Source organism: Dendrobates tinctorius, unplaced genomic scaffold, assembly GCF_039654945.1.
Source record: "Dendrobates tinctorius isolate UK_male_01 unplaced genomic scaffold, ASM3965494v1 ptg000011l, whole genome shotgun sequence".
In the NCBI taxonomy this organism is placed as follows: Eukaryota; Metazoa; Chordata; class Amphibia; order Anura; family Dendrobatidae; genus Dendrobates; species Dendrobates tinctorius.
Window position 1 is genome coordinate 1,219,373 of NW_027361679.1, and position 22,284 is coordinate 1,241,656.

The following is a 22,284-nucleotide window of genomic DNA, read 5'->3' on the forward strand; positions in this document are numbered from 1 at the left end:
GAGTGGACCCTCTGGACCGTGGCACCGAGGGGCCCCCGGGTGAGCAACCAGGTGGAGCCAACCTCTATACAGGGACTGTTAGGAGCAGGCCCAGGGGTTCGGATGCCACGGCAGCCGGTGCCAAGAGGAGCGGCTCGGAAAGGACTGGAGTATGACTGGGTAAGGTACTAGGAGCACGAAGACAGCGTAGGGCTTGGGTGGCGGGACCGGAGTAGGACAGCAGGAGATAGACACGGAGAGCCGGACGGAGCAGGAGCACAGGACCGGAGTAGGATAACAGGAATCAGGCACGGGCAGCAGGATGGAGCAGGGCTCAGGACCAGAGTAGATAGCAGGAATCAGGCACGGGCAGTAGGACGGAGCAGGACTGCAGGAAGAGAGCAAAAGGAACAGGTGAACAATGAGCACAGGACAAAGGGCAGGGGAGTCTAGCGTGCTGGAATGAACACGACGATCAGGCACCTCCATTACAGGAGGTCGGCCTGAAATACCTAGGGACCGACCCCCTATTGGTCCGGCGGTGCCTCCGGGTCAGGGCACCGCCGGAGCATAAGAAGATGCAGGGAGATGCGGCCTACGGCGCATGCGCAAGGCATGTAGTGACATCGCAGGCCGCGGGCTGGTCAGAGGAGGACGCCGCGGCTGATGGGAGGAGACAGGCTGCGGCGCGGGAGCGAGCAGGTGAGTATCTGAGGGCGCGACGGGGGCCGTGACAGTGGTCCTTCATCCACACATTGATGTGACCTAGCTGTGTGGCATGGCGCATTGTCCTGCTGGAAAAACCAGTCCTCACAGTTGGGGAACATTGCCTGAGCAGAAAGAATCAACTGTTTTTCCAGGATAGCCTTGTATGCGGCTTGATTCATATGTCCTTCGCAAACATTAACCCGCCCAATTCCTATTAGCCTCTTATTACCCCATAAGCCACCCGCTACAGGGCAATGGGAAGAGAGAGGGTAAGTGCAATAATTGGCGCATATTACAGATGCGCTTTTTCTGGGGTAGCTGGGGGCAGATTTTTATAACCAGAGGGGCCCAAAAACAATGGTCCCTCTCTTGGCTATTAATTTCTGCCCTCAGTCACTGGCTTGCTCTCTCTGGCGGAGAAAATTGCACGGGAGCCCACGCAAGATTTTTATGTGAATTAATTTTTTAATTTAACACCTACAGCTCCAAAATTTTACACACACACACTACTAACATTATTAGTGAGGGACACATATAAATCTAATGGATATGTAATGGTTTACTGTATGTAAACCATGTCTCATATCCTGTCAGGTTCTGTAATGATTTTACAGAAGCTGACAATTGAATTATCGGCTATTCTGCTATCTCCCTCTGTATGAAATGTAAATATATATGTATATGTGTAGCACTGACATATATATATATATATATACACAGTGTGTGTATATATATATATATCTACAGTATATAGACTGTATATATGTTTTCAAGAATACAAGAATATTTGAGGCCATGGATCCATTATATGAACATTTTGCAAGCCGGAAAGAAAATCTCGCGGTACGGATGCCATGTGGATGTAACACGGATGCTTAGATGCCAGAAAATCGCATCCTTATAATGCACACAGATGACATATGGATCACTGTTCAGTAGAGATGAGCGACTTTGCATTTTTTTGGGTCGAGTCGGGTTTCATGAAACCCGACTTTCTTAAAAGCCGGGTCGAACGAAATCGGCCGACTATAGGGAAAAGTCGGGGTCCGACTGAAACACGAAACCCAATGCTAGTCAATGGGGAAGCAAAGTCGGCAGGGAGTGGAGGACAGTAAACACACCTACAGTGCCCGTTTCAATGCCAACGACATAAATTCTTATTACTTAAGCTTGTCAACCTTAATTTACTTTATACTAATAGTTACGCATTGAAAACTGGGGGTTATTTGGCTAAAGTTGTGGGGGGGTAGGGCTGGCGCCAGGTTTTTGTGTGACCTGGGCCAAAGAGTGTCAATGCGCCCATACCACAATTCATAATGCTCCAATACGGCACAGAGATATAGGTATAGTACAATGAAAAATGCTTCACTGCTTACATGACATGACTGATATTTATTTTAAATTCTACAATAGCTCAAAAAACGGACAGTATATTACTCCATACAGTATTATGGCCACCACCTTGTGAGCCATACAGAATAATTAGCCCCATATATTTCTCCATACAGAATAATTGGTCCCATATAATGTTCCATACAGTATATGATGAGTGCCACATAATGCTACAGTATATGTTGATCCCCATGGATGATGCTCCCCTGTCTTATGGGCCCAAATAATGCTCCATATATAATGGGCCCCATTTCTAATGCTCCAGTGTATAATGGGCCCCATAAATGCTGCTCCATTGTCTGATGTCCTCCATTTGGAATGCTCCAGTATATGATGGGCCAAATGGATGATGCACCAGTGTATGATGGGCCCCATATATCATTCTCCAGTGTATATTACTCCCCAAAAAATGCTCCCAACATTTAAAAAAATTAAATACCTCTCCTCGCTGGGCACTGCTCTATTCTGGACTCCTCAGCATTGCCATCTTCAAGCTCTCTGCATTTGTACTGTTTCGCTAGAGGGCATACAGACGTGATGTCATCGCGCTCTCTAACCTGAATGTCACTGTCAGGAAAGGCGGAAGACATCACCGCGGTGGAGCAGGGAGAGGTAAGTATTGCAAGTGCTGTGGCCCTGAGCAAGCATGGGGGGCCCACTCGTGGGCGACGGCACTGGCACAGGGCCCCTCATAGTACAACGGTATGTCTGACGTCGAGTGGGCCCTCCCACCGGCAGAGACTCTTTTGCTTACTATGAGGAGCTCTGTGCCACTGCCGTCGCCCACGAGTAGGACCCCCCACCTACTCAGGGAACCGGCACTTTCATCTGCACCTTCCTCTGTGTCACCGTGTAAGGTGGTATAGTATGCGGGAAGGGGCACCTGAGTTTCATCAGTGTCACATTCTGGCTCTGTAGAGTGTGAGGGGAATGTAGTGCTGTGGATCAATGTACCAGCAGAATCATCTAGCAGTGGCTGTGCATCAGTGCACTCCATCTCCAATTCATGTTGGACTGGGGAATTCATAATTTCACTTGATAACACAGGCATGGCATGTGAAAAGAGCTCCATGGAGTAATCTGAAGTGTGGGCTGCCGCATCTTTCACTTTTAGTGAGGGTGAAGGAGACAAGGAAAGGGGAGGTTCCTGACCAGAAGCCTGCACTGACGACTCAGTGCTTGCATTTTTTTAAACTTCAGAAGAGGAGGCGATAGAGCTTTAGGCTTTTTCGGCAATGTAAGGCAAAACCAATTCTTGATGCTCCGGCTTTAAAAGCAGTTTACCTACTCCCAGAAAAGGGAGCCTTAAAGGCCTTCTTGTGCCAGATGATGACGCAGGCTCAACACCTCCTGCCTTAGCTGCTATTGTGCTTTTGGCACTACCAGCAGATGCACCACCACCACCATCAGTACCAGCTGGCCCCCCACACCCACGTTCACAGCCTCTTCCACCATACTTAATCATTTTTGTGAAAATGGACTCAAAATACCAGCAGATATGTGGTACTGTTTCAGAAGCGGACAGCTCTATACAGTCTAGGGATAATTGTAAATCTCCTTATATATTTCATGAGTAAGACACAGACGCTCACAGGCTCAGTATGGATTACCCAATAAAATAAAAAAGGTGAAAAAGGGTACAGTATCACGAGATGCAAGGTATATATAGTATAGTGTAAACATACTGAATCTCCATATACATTTCAGGAGGCAGACACAGACGCTGTCAGGCCCAGTATGGATCCGACAACAATATCGAAAGTTGAGAAAGGGTACTATGGCGCCCCTGAGGGTACGGTCACCACAGAGGTACTGCGCCTCATCCAAAGGTGTGGTATCCCACCCTCAGGTAAGGAGGGATCACCACTCAGGACTCCCAACCCTGCACTCAACACACACACTAGTTAGTCAGTGCTTTCTGGGTGTACCCGGCGGGAGGATGGCCTCATCCCAGACTGACTAGGAAAGGGTGTTGGGGGTTAGTGTGGAAGGTAGGTACAGTGGAAGGAGCTTAGGTAGTGGAGTGATTGTAGGCATCCAATCAGAGAGAGCAAAGGTAGCGGAGTGATTGTGGGCATCCAATCAGAGAGAGCAAGGAGACAGTTAGTGGGTGGAGCTAGTCTGAGGTAAATGGATCTTTCTAGAGAGTTGTCAGTCAGTGACAGGACAGAGTAAGAGCAGGATTGCTGTGAGAGGGCTGAGGGTCAGAGAAGAGAGAAAAATCTTGTCCAAGCTCCTAGACTGGAAGGAAGGGGTCCTTGGGGCACGGGAAGTGCAATAAGCAACCTGTGAAGCCCGTTTCTGGAAGGACTAGGCCTCGTTGGGGAAGGTGGCTCCTGAAGGTAGTGGAGAAATACAGGGCTCAGCTAGAAAGACGGAGGTTGAGGTAACTTTAAGAGCCTCAGTAGCAGCCGCATTCAATACTCAAAAATGCAGCAGTTGGAATAAAGGACCCCGGAGCCTGACCCACGTCGCCCGGTGTGATCGGTGGCTGCCAGCTTGGGACACTGTTTGCAAAGGTGCACAGCAGGAAGGAAGGGAGAGATCAGCGCAGAGACACGGCCTACAAAGGATACACAAGGAGGCGTCTGGAACAGGTGTTCCTGATCTACCTTGGAGTTTTCCGGACCCCTCCCTCGGATGACACAGTACCAAGCGGGTCATCTTGTGCACAAAACTTTTGAGGAAAAACTCAGAAACTGCACCCAACTGTGTCCTTGGTGTCTTTTACAACGCGCCTGCAACACACGCTACACTCACCATCAGCGGCTCACAAACACCATCTCAACTGCCTTGGGATACAGCTCTACCAGTGGAGAGCTTCATCATCTTGGCTGCTTTAACACCGTCCCAGAGGATCTGCATTGCAGCGTTGGCTACCCTAGCCGAGTACCACGGTTGGCGTCACGATCCCCATTTTCCAAATTAATTATCATACCATCTTCCCCCTCATCTGAACTGTCATCTTCTTTATTGGACACCCAGAGCCACGGACCGGGTCCCAATCACCTCCGTGACATACTTCCCCCTTAAAAGAGCCTGAAAGGCCCGGTACTGAGTAACCCCCGGCCCTGCATGGCATTTCATTTTAACACCAGATAACAGGGATATATTGTATAGTTTCAACATTATAAATCTATGTATATATTTGAGGAGGCAGACACAGACGCTGTCATGGCCAGTATGGATTCGACAACAATCTAAAAAGTAGAAAAAGGGTACAGTATCACCAGATACAAGGTATATATAGTATAGTTTCAACATGCAAAATCTCTGTATTTATTTCAGGAGGCAGACACAGACGCTCTGAGGCCCAGTATGGATTACACAACATAATAAGCAGTAAAAGGGGAATGGATCCCAAGTGTACTGCTGTATACAGTGTTGGGATCATTTGGCGATCTACATATATATTTCAAGAGTAACACACAGCCTCTCACTGGCTCAGTATGGATCACACCATAATATAAAAAGAAGATCCGCAAGAAATAATCACACATGTGGGCCAATGTTCCATGTGTCAATGATGCACTTTGAGTGGTGGGTGGAGGATGAATTTCGGGCACAAAGGGTACTGGATCAACATATGCAAGGTATATGTAGTATACTTAAAATAGAAAAAATCTCCGTATGTATTTCAGGAGGCAGACACATATGCTCACAGGCTCAGTATGGATTACACCAGAATATAAAAATGAGAAAAAGGGAAATGTATTTGAAACGTACACCAGTATACAGTGTTGGAGTACTTTGAAATCTTCATATATATTTCAGTGTCAGTCAGCCAGTCCAGACTCTCCGCTAGAGGAAGCTAGATGGATAAAAGTACAGACGGAAAGTCAAGTGATTTCAGAAATGTTGGAATTACTAATCACGGGAAAACCTCCCGGGAGAATTCACAGAGGCGATGCTGACCCTCAATAACTTTTACTGTGGATACAGCTAAAACGCAAATTTGTGAAGAAAGGGTGGCTGTATCGCAATAGTGTCGATCCCATCACCGTTACTCGTCTCCATCAAATTGTGATCACAGGGAGAGCTGTAGACATGGTCCTCACTGCCTATCATGATCTGTCTGGTCACTTTGGAGTGCAAAACACAGAAGCCACAGGCCGTAGGGGATTCTATTGGATTGCCATGAGAGGAGACATTGAAAAATGGTGGCAGGAATGTAATACGTCTGTGACTATGAAAACTGTGAAAGGTGCTCAGAAAGCACCACTGCATCCGATTGTGAGTTGACGTCCATTACAAAGGGTAGCCATTGGAATTCTGAAGGTAGAGGCCAGCAGGACAGGACATAGCTACATCTTCACCATCATTGATCAGTACACCAAATTTGGATTGGCCATCCCTGTGAAGGATTTAACTGCCCAGACTACACAGCGGTGGAGCAGGGAGAGGTAAGTGTTGCAAGTGCTGTGTCCCTAAGCAAGCAGGGGGGACCCACTCGTGGGCGCCGGTACTGGCACAGGGTCCATCATAGTACAACAGTGTGTCTGATGGTGAGTGGGCCCCGCACCGTCAGAGACAGTTTATTGTACTATGAGAGGCCCTGTGCCTGGGCCGTCTCCCAAGGGTGGGGCCACACACCTGTTCAGGGCAACAGCACTTTCCCGGGTGCAGCAGGTGGTGACCCCGGTCCTGGGGGGGGCAGCCCAGTTAGAGAGGTTTTAAAAATGGCATATGTTGATGTGTAGGCTGGAGTTTCAGCTGCTGCAAATGGAGGAATTGGAGAAGTCCGAGAAAGAGGAGGACAAAAGCGAGCCTTTTTTCTGGCAACCTATGTGTTATCAGGGGAAGGTGGGACAAAATCCTTTGAAACCCATGCATGGTTCATTTTAATGAAGGTTAGATCATCAACATTTTGTGTCGACAGACGGGTCCTTTTTTCTGTCAGGATTGATCCAGCAGCACTGAAGACTCTTTCAGATAGCACACTAGTAGCAGGGCAAGCGAGCTCCTGTAAGGCATATTGTGCCAATTCAGGCCATGTGTCCAGTTTTGAGGCCCAATAAACAAAGGAGAATGACCTGTGAGGGAGAACCTCGAAATGGGAGGAGATGTAGTTTGTAACCATAGTCCTGTCACTTGCAATCGATTCTGTATTAGCTGTCGTGTGCACGGTACTTGAGAAATCAGACCACAACATGGCCAGGAAACCCCTGTCTCCAATGCCAGTTCGGCTGTGTGCACCACGAACACCTCTTCCATTTTGCCCACTACGGCTTGTAGGAGAACCAGCTCTGCTGCTGTGTGGTGGGAATGCCTCAATCAAACAGTTTACCAGAGTTGCTTGTTTGTTAGCCAATATTAGCTCTAGGTTCTCCTGTGGCAAGATGTTGTGTAATTTGCCTTTATAGCGTGGATCGAGGATGCTGGCCAACCAGTAGTCGTCATCCCTCATCATTTTGGCAATGCGCGGGGTCCCTTTTTAGGATCCACAAGGCATAATCACACATGTGGGCCAATATTCCTGGTGTCAATGCTGCACTGCCAGTGGTGGGTAGAGGAGCACTTTCTGGCAAATCCACATCCCTCCAGTCACGCACAAACCCCGTACCTGACCTTGGCAAGCCCACATTTTCTCTTGCCCCCTGAGAAGCATCCTCCTCCACAAAATAATCATCCCCCTCATCCTCCTCCTCATCTTCCTCCACCTCGTCCATGACAGTTCCCTGACCAGACAATGGCTGACTGTCATCAAGGCTTCCCTCCTCCTCCTCCTGTTGCTCCTCAGCTGCAGATGCCTGATCCTTATTGTGCGTCAAAGTTTGCATGAGCAGACGCATAAGTGGTATGCTCATGCTTATGATGGCGTCATCTGCACTTACCAGCCATGTGCATTCCTCAAAACACTGAAGGACTTTACAGAAGTCTTTCAGCTTTGACCACTGCACATTCAACAACTCCATGTCTGCCCTCAAACTGCCTGCCCATGTATCCTCCCACAAATGCATTACAGCCTGCCTCTGTTCGCACAGCCTCTCAACCATGTGCATGGTGGAGTTCCATCTTGTAGCAGCATCTATGATTAGGCGGTGCTTGGGGAGGTGGAGTGTGTTGTGAGTTCATTCTCTGGTTCGGGAGGTTGTGCGGCTGGTTTGATCGGTGGAGATCTGCCACCTGAGAATGAGGATGACGATTGGATCTCAGGATTCTCAGATTGGATTTAAGACAGCCGACGCCCTATTCAGTTGCTGGTGATTCCTTCTGGCTTGTCAGCTCTTGGTTTTCAGCTCTGTTCCAGTCATCTAAAGCTAAGTTTTTCTGCTAATGTTCACACTTGATTTTGTTGGTCTATTCAGTTTTTTGTGTGGTCTGCCAGCCCCGGCTGGGGGCTGAGCTGAATTTACACTCTTCTTTATCAGAATTTTGCCAATTGGCTTTTTGTTCCTTACTAGTTCGGTCTCTTTTTGATCTGTCTCAGAATATTCCAGAGTACTGATATAGTGGGAGAAGTCTAGTGACTTCAGGGTTAATTTTGCTATCAGAAGTGTTGGACATTATTTTTGTAGGGTTTTTTGCAGGTTGCAGACAGTAACTTGCCTTTCCTTTCCTGTCTAGTTAGGTTGGGGCCCATCATTTGCTCAGCCTATTTTCCTGCCTGTGTTTGTGCCTTCATCTTGTTTCACCGTCAATACATGTGTGGGGGCTATCTATTCCTTTGGGGTCTGTTCTGGGGCAGTTAGTTTTCCCTTTTCTTGCTTTAGGCTTATGTAGTCCTCCGGCCGTGAGGCGTCTAGGAACATCGTAGGCACGCTCCACGGCTACTGCTAGTTGTGAGTTGTGTGGTAAGATCAGGGATCTACAATCTGCATAGTTACAAACTTCTCTGGTTTTCTGTGGCTTAGCTTGTTTTGTTTTTTTTCTCCTCGGTGACCCATTCATAACAGGAGTGATCGCTTCAGCTTCTGCATAAGACTGGAGTGGACGGTCGAGCGACGGATGTGCGAGCACAGTTTTCGCACCTTATGGAGCTGGGCTGTTAACTCCAGATAATGATTTAGGAAGCACTGCACCACCAGGTTCAAAGGTGTGAGCCAGGCAAGGTATATGTGTGAGTTTGGTAAGGGCTATAGCTGCCACAAAATTCCACCAATTATCACTGACTACCTTGCCTGGCTCAAGATGTAGACTGCCCAGCCATGGCTCAGTTTGTCGATGCAAGTAGTCAGCCAGTACCTCAGCGGTGTGTCTACTGTCACCCAAAGACATCATTTTTAAAACAGCCTGCTGCAGCTTACCACTAGCTGTTTGATAGTGGGACACCTCGTGTGCAACACTGACAGATGTGGATGGAGTGCTCGTGCGACTGCACTCTGTCGACGAGCCTTCGCTTCTGGAGGAGGAGGAGGGTCGAACGCCTACAGCCAACTGTTTCCTATACCATGCGCTAGGCAGCACTGTTCCACCACTGCTGTCCCCTGTGGAGCCTGCATCCACCACATTAACCCAGTGCACAGTGATGGACATGTAACTGCCCTGGCCATGCCTACTGGCCCATGCATCTGTTGTGAGGTACAGCTTTCCACTCACTGATTGTTTTAGTGCATGGACAATGCAGTATTTCACATGCCGCTGGAGGGCAGGGATGGCTTTTCGAGAAAAGAAGTGCCGACTGGGTAAGTCATAGCGTGGGACAGCGTAGGCCATGAGTTCTCGGGGCAGCACGGTGGCTCAGTGGTTAACCTCAGTGGTGGGTCCTGGGTTCGAATCCCACCAAGGACAACATCTGCAAGGAGTTTGTATGTTCTCCCCGTGTTTGCGTGGGTTTCCTCCGGGTACTCCGGTTTCCTCCCACACTCCAAAGACATACTGATAGGGAATTTAGATTGTGAGCCCCATCGGGGACAGTGATGAAAATGTTTGCAAACTGTAAAGCGCTGTGGAATATGTTAGCGCTATATAAAAATAAAGATTATTATTATTATTCTCGGAAAGCTTTGCTTTCAACCAAACGGAAGGGCATCATCTCTAATGAGATCAGTTTGGCAATTTAGGTGTTCAAAGCCAGTGTACGCGGATGAGAGGATGAGTACTTTCTTGTCCTACTGAGAGTGTCTGGTAGGGTGAGCTGGACTTGAGAGCTGCATATGGGGGAACTAGCATTGGACCTGACAGACTGAGAAGGGGTTAGTGATGGTGAGGGTGTTGATGGCCTAGATTCAGTGTTTTTTCGCGAAAATATTGTGATTCCCTGACTGCTTTGGTCTACCGACAACACCTCAACATTTCTTGATGGTGGTGTGCTTAGCGGTGGCCTTACAGTGGGGGAAGCGATAGAGCGTTGCCGGCTAACTTCAGTCGGAGCAGGTGCACATGTGCAACCTGAGGTTTTGTAGTCCGTCCACGCTTGCAAGTGCATGTTGATTAAATGTCTAGGCATGCAACTGGTATTCAAATTTTGCAGATTTTTCCCTCTGCTAAAGGTCCTTCGGCACTTCTTACACATAACCTTTGCATCATCAGTAGGATTTTGTTCAAAAAAGTGCCACACTGCACTCTTCCTACTATGGTACAAATTTTCAGGGCTTGCACGCTGTGCTAATTTGACCATCTGGCCAAGCTGTCCTGCAACTTTTAGTTTTCTTACCAAGTTTTTTGACAGCTACGGGCCTGCCGGATAACCGCTGCTGCGATGACGATGCCTGCCGCGGATCCTTCTCCTGTTCTGAGTCTGACCTATTGTCACCGGCACCCTCTTCCCCCAATGAATGCCAATCCGGGTCAACAACTGGGTCATCCATGACCTCATCTTCAATGTCATCTGCACCTTCCTCTGTGTCACCGTGTAAGGTGGTATAGTATGCAGGAAGGGGCACCTGAGTTTCCTCAGGGTCTGATTCGGGCTCAGTAGACTGCGAGGGCAATGTAGTGCTGTGGGTAAATGTACCAGCGGAATCATCTAGCAGTGGCTGTGCATCAGTGCACTCCATGTCAGATTCATCTTGGACTGGGGAATTCAGGATTTGACTTGATAACCCAGGAATGGTATGTGAAAAGAGCTCCATGGAGTAATCTGAAGTGTGTGCTGTGGCATCCTTCACTTTTGGTGTGGGTGAAGGACACAAAGAAAGGTGTTGTTCCTGACCAGAAGCCTGCACTGACGACTCTGTGCTTGCAGTTTTTGTAACTTAAGAAGAGGAGGCAATAGAGCTGGAGGCTGTTTCGGCAATGTAAGCCAAAACCTGTTCCTGATGCTCCGGCTTTAAAAGCGGTTTACCTACTCCCAGAAAAGGGAACCTTAAAGGCCTTCTTGTGCCAGATGATGATGCAGGCTCAACACCTCCTGCCTTAGCTGCTATTGTGCTTTTGCCAGAACCAGCCGATGCCCCACCACCACCATCAGTACCAGCTACGCCCCACCACCCTCTTCCACGGCCTCTTCCTCCATACTTCCTCATGTTTGGGAAAATGTACCAAAAATACCAGCAGAGAAATGGTACTGTATGAGGAGCGTACAGCTGTGTAGGGTGTATGTAAAAAGTGAAATCTCCGTATATATTTTGTGAGCCACATACACTCACCCAGTATGTATTTCACCGTAATCCAACAAGCAGATATACGGTACTGTATCAGAAGTGTACAGCTGTATACGTTGTTTGTGAAACTGTCAATCTCCGTATATGTATTTACGGAGTGTCACACACACGCTGACTCTGTATAGATGTGACCGTAATAAGAAGAGCAGATATCCGATACTGTTTGAGAATCGGACAGCTCAATATGGTGTATGGAGAAATGGAAATGTACGTATATGTATTTACGGAGTCTCACAGACACACGCTGACTCTGTGTACATATGACCGTAATAAGAACAGCAGATATCTGATACTGTTTGAGAATCGGACACCTCTATACGGTGTATGTATGGAAAAATGTTAATCTCCGTGTATTTTTGTACGGAGTCACACACATATAGCATGTATTTGTCCGTGATACCAGCCGGTACATGGTAGTGTGTGAGGAGCGTACACCTCTATGCGGTGTGTGCAAAAATTTACGCTCAGTAACTACTGTGCAGAAAAAAAGGAATAAAAGTATTTTTGCTTTGAAAAGCAGTGCAGCTATCAGGTAGCCTTATAAGGCAGCCTAATAACCACCAGCGCTGCTGCACACAAAAGTGTGAAAAAATGAACGCTTGGTAACTGTGCAGAGAAAAGGAATAAAAGTTTTTTGCTTTTAAAAAGCAGTTTGCACAGCAGTGGCAAACAGCAATGCAGCTATCACGTAGCCTTATAAGGCAGCCTAATCACCAACAGAGCTGCTGAACACAAATATATCCTCCCCTGTCACTGCACACTATACTGTTATGTTGTACAGTGAAAATCGCTATCAGCAGAAGCACTTTTTATTTTCTTTTCCTGCCTAAACACTCTCCCTATTGAGAACGAGCAGCAGCAACCTCTCTCTATGCTAAGATCGGCAGAAGTAAGATGGCGGTCGGAGGGCACGGCCTTTTATAGCCACTGTGATGCCACACAAAGCCAGCCAATCACTTGGATGCCCTTCTCTAAGATGGTGGGGGCTGCTGCCTATGTAATCGCTTTGCCCACAGTGTGCATCCTTGATGATTAGCTGAGAAAAGGCGCAGGAAGCATTGTGGGAAACGCGACTTTGGCGCTCAAGTCGGCGACCTCATGGCCGACCTCACGCTATGGTCGGGTTTCGATAGGCGAAACTTGACTTTAGCTAAAGTTGGCGAATTCTGAATTTGGCCGACCCGTTTCGCTCAACTCTACTGTTCAGGGAACATTTCTGCGATTCTCATCCGTACAAAACGGACCGTATTTTTATACGTTAAGTGTGACTCCAGCCTTAAAGAGATAATCATTAAAAGTTTGAAAATTGCGATTTTTTTTTTTTCACATTTTTGTCAATTTTCTGATATTTTTTATAAATACAAAACATATCAACCTAAATTTACCATTATCATATATTATAAAGCGCCACGAAAAAATAGTCTCAAAATCAATGGGATTTGTCGAAGTGTTCCAGAGTTATCACCACATAAAGTGGACACACCGCGATTTAACAAGTGATGTCCCTTTTGTCACATTATTTTCAGGGGTACCATCATTTCTGTCCAGGCCTATTTCATAAGTTTTATTTTTTTAAATTCTGTGGAAGCATGGTTGAAAAGCAATGTCTGACTTTCATTTTCATAGATTTTTGATTTATTATTACTTTTGTCAGATTCAAGTTATTTCTGAGACCATTGTGGGTTTTTCTGTCATTAACCAAGGGGTACCATCAATTTTGACCACGTGTGTAAGTGGTGACGTGTTTCTATTCTACTTTTCCTCTGATTGCTGTACTCCTAGTTTGGGCTTAGGGTATGTTCCTACAGTCAGTATTAGACAGCGCTTTGGACACAGCACGTGTCCGCTCCGTCCAAAGTGCTGCCGGCTCTTGAATGCAGGTGATTCCGCATGTGTTCATTTAACCGTGCAGAGTCATCGCGCCCTATACATTGTACGGGTTATTTATCTTTCAGAGACTGAGTGTCTCCATAAGATAAATAGACATGTTGTGGTCTGGAAAGATGCGCCACATGTGCGTGTGCACAGGGAAGCCGGAGACGTCCCTGCACACATAGTGGACATGGGAGTTCAAGAAATCCCATCCACTATGCTGTAACATCTGGCCGCTGCAGGTTGGATGCTGTGGATGTACGCAGCATCCAACCCACAGCGTTTACTGACCATGGGAACATACCCTTACAAATACTGATGTAAAATACTTAACGTGTGAATGTGGCCAAAATAAGTTAGGTTACTTACGTCATTTTTCATGTTGTTTTTGTTTGCACTTTTTTTTTTTTTTTTTTTTAGAAAAAAAGGTTTGGTACCATGTTAGCCAGTTGAAAAAAGATAGGTCTCAGTGGGAAATACAAAATAATAATCTTGTAGTTATGATACCTTTTAAGTGCCAACAAAAATAAAGTAAAATATGTAACAAGCAAGCTTTTAAGGATTCTTAAGTCTCTTCATCATACCATGCCTGAAGAAGAGACCTGAAAAGACTTGAAAGCTTGCTCTGTAACATAGCATGTAACCTAACACTCCCCTTGAAAAAGTAAGAGTGTGCAACACACATTGGGGTGGTTGAGATGGTCCCCATGATTTTGCAAAACAGTATGAAAAGCGGATAGTGGAAGATTGGAGCGATGAGATGAAAGGCGATAAACTAGGCTCTAATTAAAGCAAATGGGTCTGGAAGAAAGAGGGGGAAAAAATGCTATATACCGCAGCCCCATCACAGGAGATATGGTGCTGTTGCATATACAGCACAAGAGACATAGGGTTGCGGCATAGACATCACAGGAGATATGGGGCTGCAGTATAGACATCACAAGAAACATGGGACTGCTCCATAGCATAGCTGCTGGGGAGGGCAGAAGGGGCAGTCGCTACTGTAACTTTATCAGCGTGCTCAGCTGGATGCCGATACAGTTGACTGCATTATGAGAGTGGGAGCGTTATGCTCCCTCTTTCATCATCCCCCTCTCAGCATTTGATGACACTGACAGCGCGCATGATGGCGACATTAATTGGGGCCCGCTGTCCGGAGATGTGCGGGTGCCAGAGCAGCGGGGGAACAAGGAGGAGAGGCGGGTATTGTATTTTTTTTATGGGAGTGCTTTAAATTATATAGAGTCTGCCTATGGGGAGTGCATTATACAATAGAAGTCTATGGGGAGTACATTATACCATATAGAGCCTGCCTATGGGGAGCGCATTATACCATAGAGGCCTATGGGAAGAACATTATGCAATATAGAGGTCTATGGGGGAGTGCATTATACTATACAGTATGGAGGACTATCTGGTGCATTATACTATATGGATGCTATCTAGGGGGCTGTCATACAGTGTGAAGATCACAGTGAGGGGGCCATCACACAGTGTTGGAGCCAGAAAGCAAAATAGATGGAAATTTTGAAGTTTTGAACTTATTCCCTTTATAGCTTATACTGTATGGTTAAAATAATTTTATATTTTTATAGATAGACATGGAAATACTGTATATACCTTATTTTTATTTCTCATTTGGGAACACGGAGGTGATTTGAATTTTTATGTTGTTATATATATAGTGTGGCGTGGCTAAGGGTTGTATAGTCGATGGAAGGTATGTGTCTTAGAGATGGCTTGTCTCTGTAATGTAAGCCCAGAGTGTTTCTTTAGTACACATAAGCCCTAATGGATATCACAATACTTCTAATGTATTGCAAGGACCTGTGGTGAGTAGAGTTGAGCGAAACGGGTCGAAAAAATTCAAAAGTCGCCGACTTTTGGCAAAGTCTGGTTTCATGAAACGAAACCCGACCCTAGGATGAGGTCGGCCACGAGGTCGGCGACTTACGCGCCAAAGTCGCGTTTCAAAAGTTTGTTTTGCGCTCTTTTTCAGCCAATCAGGATCCACGGACACTGTGGGCAACGTGATGACCTAGGCACGGGTCACCACCATCTTTCAGAAGGGCATGCAAGTGATTGGCTTGCTTTGGTGGGCGTCACAGGGGGTATAAAAGGGCGTGCACGCCGACCGCCATCTTACTTCTGCCGATCTTAGTATAGGGAGAGGTTGCTGCTGATTCTGTAGGGAGAGCGTTAGGCAGGGAAGAAGACAAAAAAACTGCTTCTGCTGCTAGCGATTTGGCCTGCACAACACACAAGTCACTGTGTGTGCAGTGCAAGGGGAGGCTATATTGTGGTGTATCAGTGGTGTTGGTTGTTGGGCTGCCTTTTAAGGCTTCCTGACACGCTGGCATTGCTGTTTACCCACTGCTCCGCAAACTGCTTTTTTAAAAGCAATCCAATCTCCCTTATCCTCTAGTCACTTTTGTCACAGCTGTGCCATCGAGCGTGTCACATAGCGCTCAGATATCAGTGGGCCTCACACAATCCACAAGTGTCCAGTGTCCAAAAGTGTGCGCAGAGATTCAAAATCTCCATTATCCTCTCGTCACTTTTGTCACAGGCAGCTGTGCCATCGAGCCTGTCACATAGCGCTCAGATATCAGTGGGCCTCACACAATCCACAAGTGTCCAGTGTCCAAAAGTGTGCGCAGAGATTCAAAATCTCCATTATCCTCTCGTCACTTTTGTCACAGGCAGCTGTGCCATCGAGCCTGTCACATAGCACTCAGATATCAGTGGGCCTCACACAATCCACAAGTGTCCAGTGTCCAAAAGTGTGCGCAGAGATTCAAAATCTCCATTATCCTCTCGTCACTTTGGTCACAGGCAGCTGTGCCATCGAGCCTGTCACATAGCGCTCAGATATCAGTGGGCCTCACACAATCCACAAGTGTCCAGTGTCCAAAAGTGTTCGCAGATTCAAAATCTCCATTATCCTCTCGTCACTTTGGTCACAGGCAGCTGTGCCATCGAGCGTGTCACATAGCGCTCAGATATCAGTGGGCCTCACACAATCCACAAGTGTCCAGTGTCCAAAAGTGTGCGCTGAGATTCAAAATCTCCATTATCCTCTCGTCACTTTTGTCACAGGCAGCTGTGCCATCGAGCCTGTCACATAGCGCTCAGATATCAGTGGGCCTCACACAATCCACAAGTGTCCAGTGTCCAAAAGTGTGCGCAGAGATTCAAAATCTCCATTATCCTCTCGTCACTTTTGTCACAGGCAGCTGTGCCATCGAGCCTGTCACATAGCGCTCAGATATCAGTGGGCCTCACACAATCCACAAGTGTCCAGTGTCCAAAAGTGTGCGCAGAGATTCAAAATCTCCATTATCCTCTCGTCACTTTGGTCACAGGCAGCTGTGCCATCGAGCCTGTCACATAGCGCTCAGATATCAGTGGGCCTCACACAATCCAAAAGTGTCCACTGTCCACAAGTGTGTGCAGAAATTCTAAATCTCCCCTGTCCTATAGACACCTTGTACCTTGTTTTACATTACTATATAGTTTGTTGGATTTTGTCTACATTTCTACCAAAAATGAGGAAGGCTGGTGGAAGAGGCCGTGGAATTGGGCGGGGGTTGGCAGCTGGTAATGATGGTGTTGGTGGTGGATCTGATGGTAGTGGCAAGAGCAAAATAGGACCGAATGCAGGAGGTGCTGACCCTGCGTCATCGTCTGGCTACATAAGGCCTCGAACGCTTAGTTTTCTAGGAGTTGGCAAACCGCTTTTAAAGGCAGAGCATCAGGAAAAAGTTTTGTCTTACATTGCTGACTCAGCCTCCAGCTCTATCGCCTCCTCTTCTTCAGTTGTAAAAAGTAAAAGCACTGAGTCGTCATTGGAGGCTCATGTTCATGAACCACACCTTTCCTTGTGTCCTTCACCCCAACCAAGATTGAAGGATGACACAGGCCATACTACTGATTACTCCATGGAGCTGTTTTCACATACCATGCCTGGATTATCAAGTGAAATGGTGAATTACCCAGGCCAAGATGAATCTGACATGGAGTGCACTGATGCACAGCCGCTGATGGATGATTCTGCTGGTACATTCACTCAGAGCACTACATTGTCCTCGCAGTGTACAGAGCCAGATTTTGACCCTGATGAGACTCAGGTGCCCCTTCCCGCACACTATACCACCATACACGGTGACACAGAGAAAGGTGCACATGACATAGAAGAGGAGGTGATGGATGACCCAGTTGTTGACCCAGATTGGCATCCATTGGGGGAAGAGGGTGCTGCTTCCAATAGCTCAGATGAGGAGCATCCACAGCAGACATCGACATCGCAACAGCTGTTATCTGGCAGGCACGGAGCACTCCAAAGACAGGTTCCAAACATCAAAAGAGTTGCTGGACAGCTTGTCCAGAGGGTCAAAAGATCACAGCGTGCTAGGCCGCAAAATGTCTGCCAAAGTAGGAAGAGTGCAGTGTGGCACTTTTTTGAACAAAATCCTCATGATCAGGCCAAGGTTATCTGTAAGAAGTGCGCAAAGACCTTTAGCCGAGGGAAAAATCTGAAAAATTTGAATACCAGTTGCATGCTTAGACATTTAACCAGCAAGCACTTGCAAGCGTGGACACAACACCAAACCTCAAGTGCCACATGTGCAACTGATCACAACGAAGGTAGTCAGCAACGCTACATTGTTTCTCCCACTGTAAGCCCACCGGTTAGCACAGCAGCAAATGTTGAGGTGTCGTTGCAAGACCACAGCAGTCAGGGAATCCCACTGTTATATCAACGAAAGACTGATTCTAGGCCATCAGAAAGAACACCAACTCCATCACCATCATCAACCCTCTCTCATTCCGCCCTGTCCACCGCTACTTCCACCATATGCAGCTCTCAAGTCCAGCTCACCCTCCCAGACACTATGAGTAGGTCAAGAAAGTACTCAGTCTCTCATCCGCGTACACTGGGTTTGAACGCCCACATTGCCAAACTAATCTCGTTTGAGATGATGCCCTTTCGGTTGGTGGAAAGCACAGCTTTCCGCGAACTCATGGCCTATGCAGTACCACGCTATGACCTACCCAGTCGCCACTTCTTCTCTCGCAAAGCCATCCCAGCCCTCCACCATCATGTGAAAGACCGCATTGTCCATGCACTCAAGCAGTCAGTGAGCGGAAAGGTGCACCTCACAACTGATGCATGGTCCAGTCGGCATGGCCAGGGCCGTTACGTGTCCATCACTGCGCACTGGGTTAATGTGGTGGATGCAGGGTCCACAGGGGACAGCGGTGGTGGGACAGTGCTGCCTAGCCCACGGTATAGGAAACAGTTGGCTGTAGGCGTTCGACCCTCCTCCTCCTCCTCCTCCTCCAGAAGCGAAAGCTCGTCCACAGAGCGCAGTCGTACGAGCACTCCATCTGCAGCTGCCACTGTTGCACACGATGTGTCCCCCTATCGAGCAGCTAGTGGAAAGCGTCAGCAGGCTGTGTTGCAGATGATGTGTTTGGGCGACAGACACACCGCCGAGGTGCTGGCCGAGTACTTGAAGCGACAAACTGAGTCATGGCTGGGCAGTGTACATCTTGAGGCAGGCAAGGTAGTTAGTGATAACGGCCGTAATTTTGTGGCAGCCATAGCCCTTTCAAAACTCAGCCACATACCTTGCTTGGCTCACACCTTGAACCTGGTGGTGCAGTGCTTCCTCAAAAATTATCCGGAGTTAACAGCCCTGCTCCAGAAGGTGCGAAGACTGTGCGCGCACATCCGCCGGTCGCCTGTACACTTCGTTCGTATGCAGAAGCTGCAGCGATTGCTCCACCTTCCCAACCACCGCCTCATTATCGACATTGCAACAAGGTGGAACTCCACCCTGCACATGGTGGAGCGGCTGTGCGAGCAGAGGCAGGCCATAATGCATTTGTGGGAGGATACACGGCCAGGCACTTTGAGAGCAGACATGGAGTTGACAGGCGTGCAGTGGTCGAAGCTGAAAGACCTTTGTAAAGTCCTTCAGTGTTTTGAGGAATGCACACGGCTGGTAAGCGCAGACGACGCCATCCTAAGCATGAGCATCCCACTTATGCGTCTGCTCATGCAAACTTTGACACACCTTAAGGAGCAGGCGTCTGCAGCCAATGTTGATGAGGAGGAAGAGGAGGAGGGAATCCTTGATGACATTCAGCCATTGTCTGCTCAGGGACCTCTCCTGGACGAGGTGGAGGAAGAAGAGGAGGAGGAGGAGGATGATGGGGATGATTACTTAGGGGAGGAGGATGCATCTCGTGGGGCAAGTGAAAATGTTGGCGTGGCAAGGTCTGGTACAGGGTTTGTGTGTGACTGGAGGGATGTGGACTTGCCAGAAAGTGCTCCTCCACCCAGCACTCGCAGTGCATCATTGACACCGGGAACATTGGCCCACATATCAGATTATGCCTTGCGGATCCTAAAAAGGGACCCCCGCATTGCCAAAATGATGAACGATGACGACTACTGGTTGGCCAGCATCCTGGATCCACGCTATAAAGGCAAATTACAAAACATCATGCCACAGGAGAACCTTGACCTAATATTGGCTAATAAACAAGCAACTCTGGTAAATCGGTTGCTTGAGGCATTCCCAGCACACAGCAGCGGTGATGGTTCTCACACGAGCCGTACGGGCCGGGGGCAGCTTGGCAGAGGTGTTCGTGGTGCACACAGCAGAAGTGGCGTTGGAGACAGGGGTTTCATGACAATGTTGTGGACTGATTTTTCAAATACCGCTCACACAACTGGTAATACTGCATCGATGGAAAGTGACAGGAGACAGCAGTTGTCAACTATGGTTACAAACTACTTTTCCTCCCATATCGATGTTCTCCCACACAGGTCATTCCCCTTTGACTATTGGGCCGCTAAACTGGACACCTGGCCTGACTTGGCCCAATATGCCTTACAGGAGCTTGCTTGCCCAGCTGCAAGTGTGCTATCGGAAAGAGTCTTCAGTGCAGCTGGATCAATCCTGACAGAAAAAAGGACCCGTCTGTCAACCCAAAATGTGGATGATCTAACCTTCATTAAAATGAACCACGCATGGGTTTCCAAGGATTTTGTCCCACCTTCCCCTGATGACACATAGGGTGACAGAAAAATGGCTTGCTTTGGTCCACCTCTTCCTGGTACTTCACCTATTTCGCCTTTTGCATCAGCTGAATGTCCAACATCAACATATGCCACTTTCTAAAACTCCCTAACTGTGCTGCCTCCCCCCCCATGGCCGAGGTCACCACCTACCGCACGACACCGTGCGAGTGCCGTTGCCTTGGACAGGTGGGTAGGCCGACTCTTGGGCGTGGGCACTGGCACAGGGTCCCTCATAGTGCAATCAAGTGTCTCTGACGGTGGTGGTGCACACCCGCCGTCTGACACCGCTGTACTATGAGGGGCCCAGTGCCAGTACCGACGCCCATGAGTGGGCCCCCCTTGCTTGGGCAGGGCCCCAGCATTTGCAATCTTTACCTCTCCCTGCTCCTCCGCTGTGTAATCTGGGCCGTCAAATCCATACTGTGCCTGACACCATCTGAGCCTGCCTCCTGAGACATATATTTTGAATGTGTACGCTATCCATACATGTTATCCGGGGATACGGTACCCTTTCTAACCTTTGTGCAATCACGTGCAATCCATACTGGGCCTAACACCGTCTGAGCCTGCCTCATGCTGTATAGACATATATTTTGAATGTGTACGCTATCCATACATGTTATCCAGGGATACGGTACCCTTTCTAACCTTTGTGCAATCACGTGCAATCCATACTGGGCCTAACACCGTCTGAGCCTGCCTCATGCTGTATAGACATATATTTTGAATGTGTAGGCTATCCATACATGTTATCCAGGGATACGGTACCCTTTCTAACCTTTGTGAAATCACGTGCAATCCATACTGGGCCTAACACCATCTGAGCCTGCCTCCTGAGACATATATTTTGAATGTGTACGCTATCCATACATGTTATCCAGGGATACGGTACCCTTTCTAACCTTTGAGCAATCACGTGCAATCCATACTGGGCCTAACACCGTCTGAGCCTGCCTCATGCTGTATAGACATATATTTTGAATGTGTACGCTATCCATACATGTTATCCAGGGATACGGTACCCTTTCTAACCTTTGTGCAATCACGTGCAATCCATACTGGGCCTAACACCGTCTGAGCCTGCCTCATGCTGTATAGACATATATTTTGAATGTGTACGCTATCCATACATGTTATCCGGGGATATGGTACCCTTTCTAACCTTTGTGCAATCACGTGCAATCCATACTGGGCCTAACACCGTCTGAGCCTGCCTCATGCTGTATAGACATATATTTTGAATGTGTACGCTATCCATACATGTTATCCAGGGATACGGTACCCTTTCTAACCTTTGTGCAATCACGTGCAATCCATACTGGGCCTAACACCGTCTGAGCCTGCCTCATGCTGTATAGACATATATTTTGAATGTGTACGCTATCCATACATGTTATCCAGGGATACGGTACCCTTTCTAACCTTTGTGCAATCACGTGCAATCCATACTGGGCCTAACACCGTCTGAGCCTGCCTCATGCTGTATAGACATATATTTTGAATGTGTACGCTATCCATACATGTTATCCAGGGATACGGTACCCTTTCTAACCTTTGTGCAATCACATGCAATCCATACTGGGCCTAACACCGTCTGAGCCTGCCTCATGCTGTATAGACATATATTTTGAATGTGTACGCTATCCATACATGTTATCCAGGGATACGGTACCCTTTCTAACCTTTGTGCAA

The 22,284-nt window shown here is 47.7% G+C and overlaps 1 protein-coding gene across 2 annotated transcripts in view; it reads right to left on the reverse strand.

Moving 5' to 3' along the window:
- The window catches only part of BANK1 (B cell scaffold protein with ankyrin repeats 1), a 1,011,739-nt gene that overhangs the window by 110,678 nt on the left and 878,777 nt on the right, over positions 1 to 22,284 (reverse strand). The gene's annotated exons all lie outside the window — the stretch shown is intronic.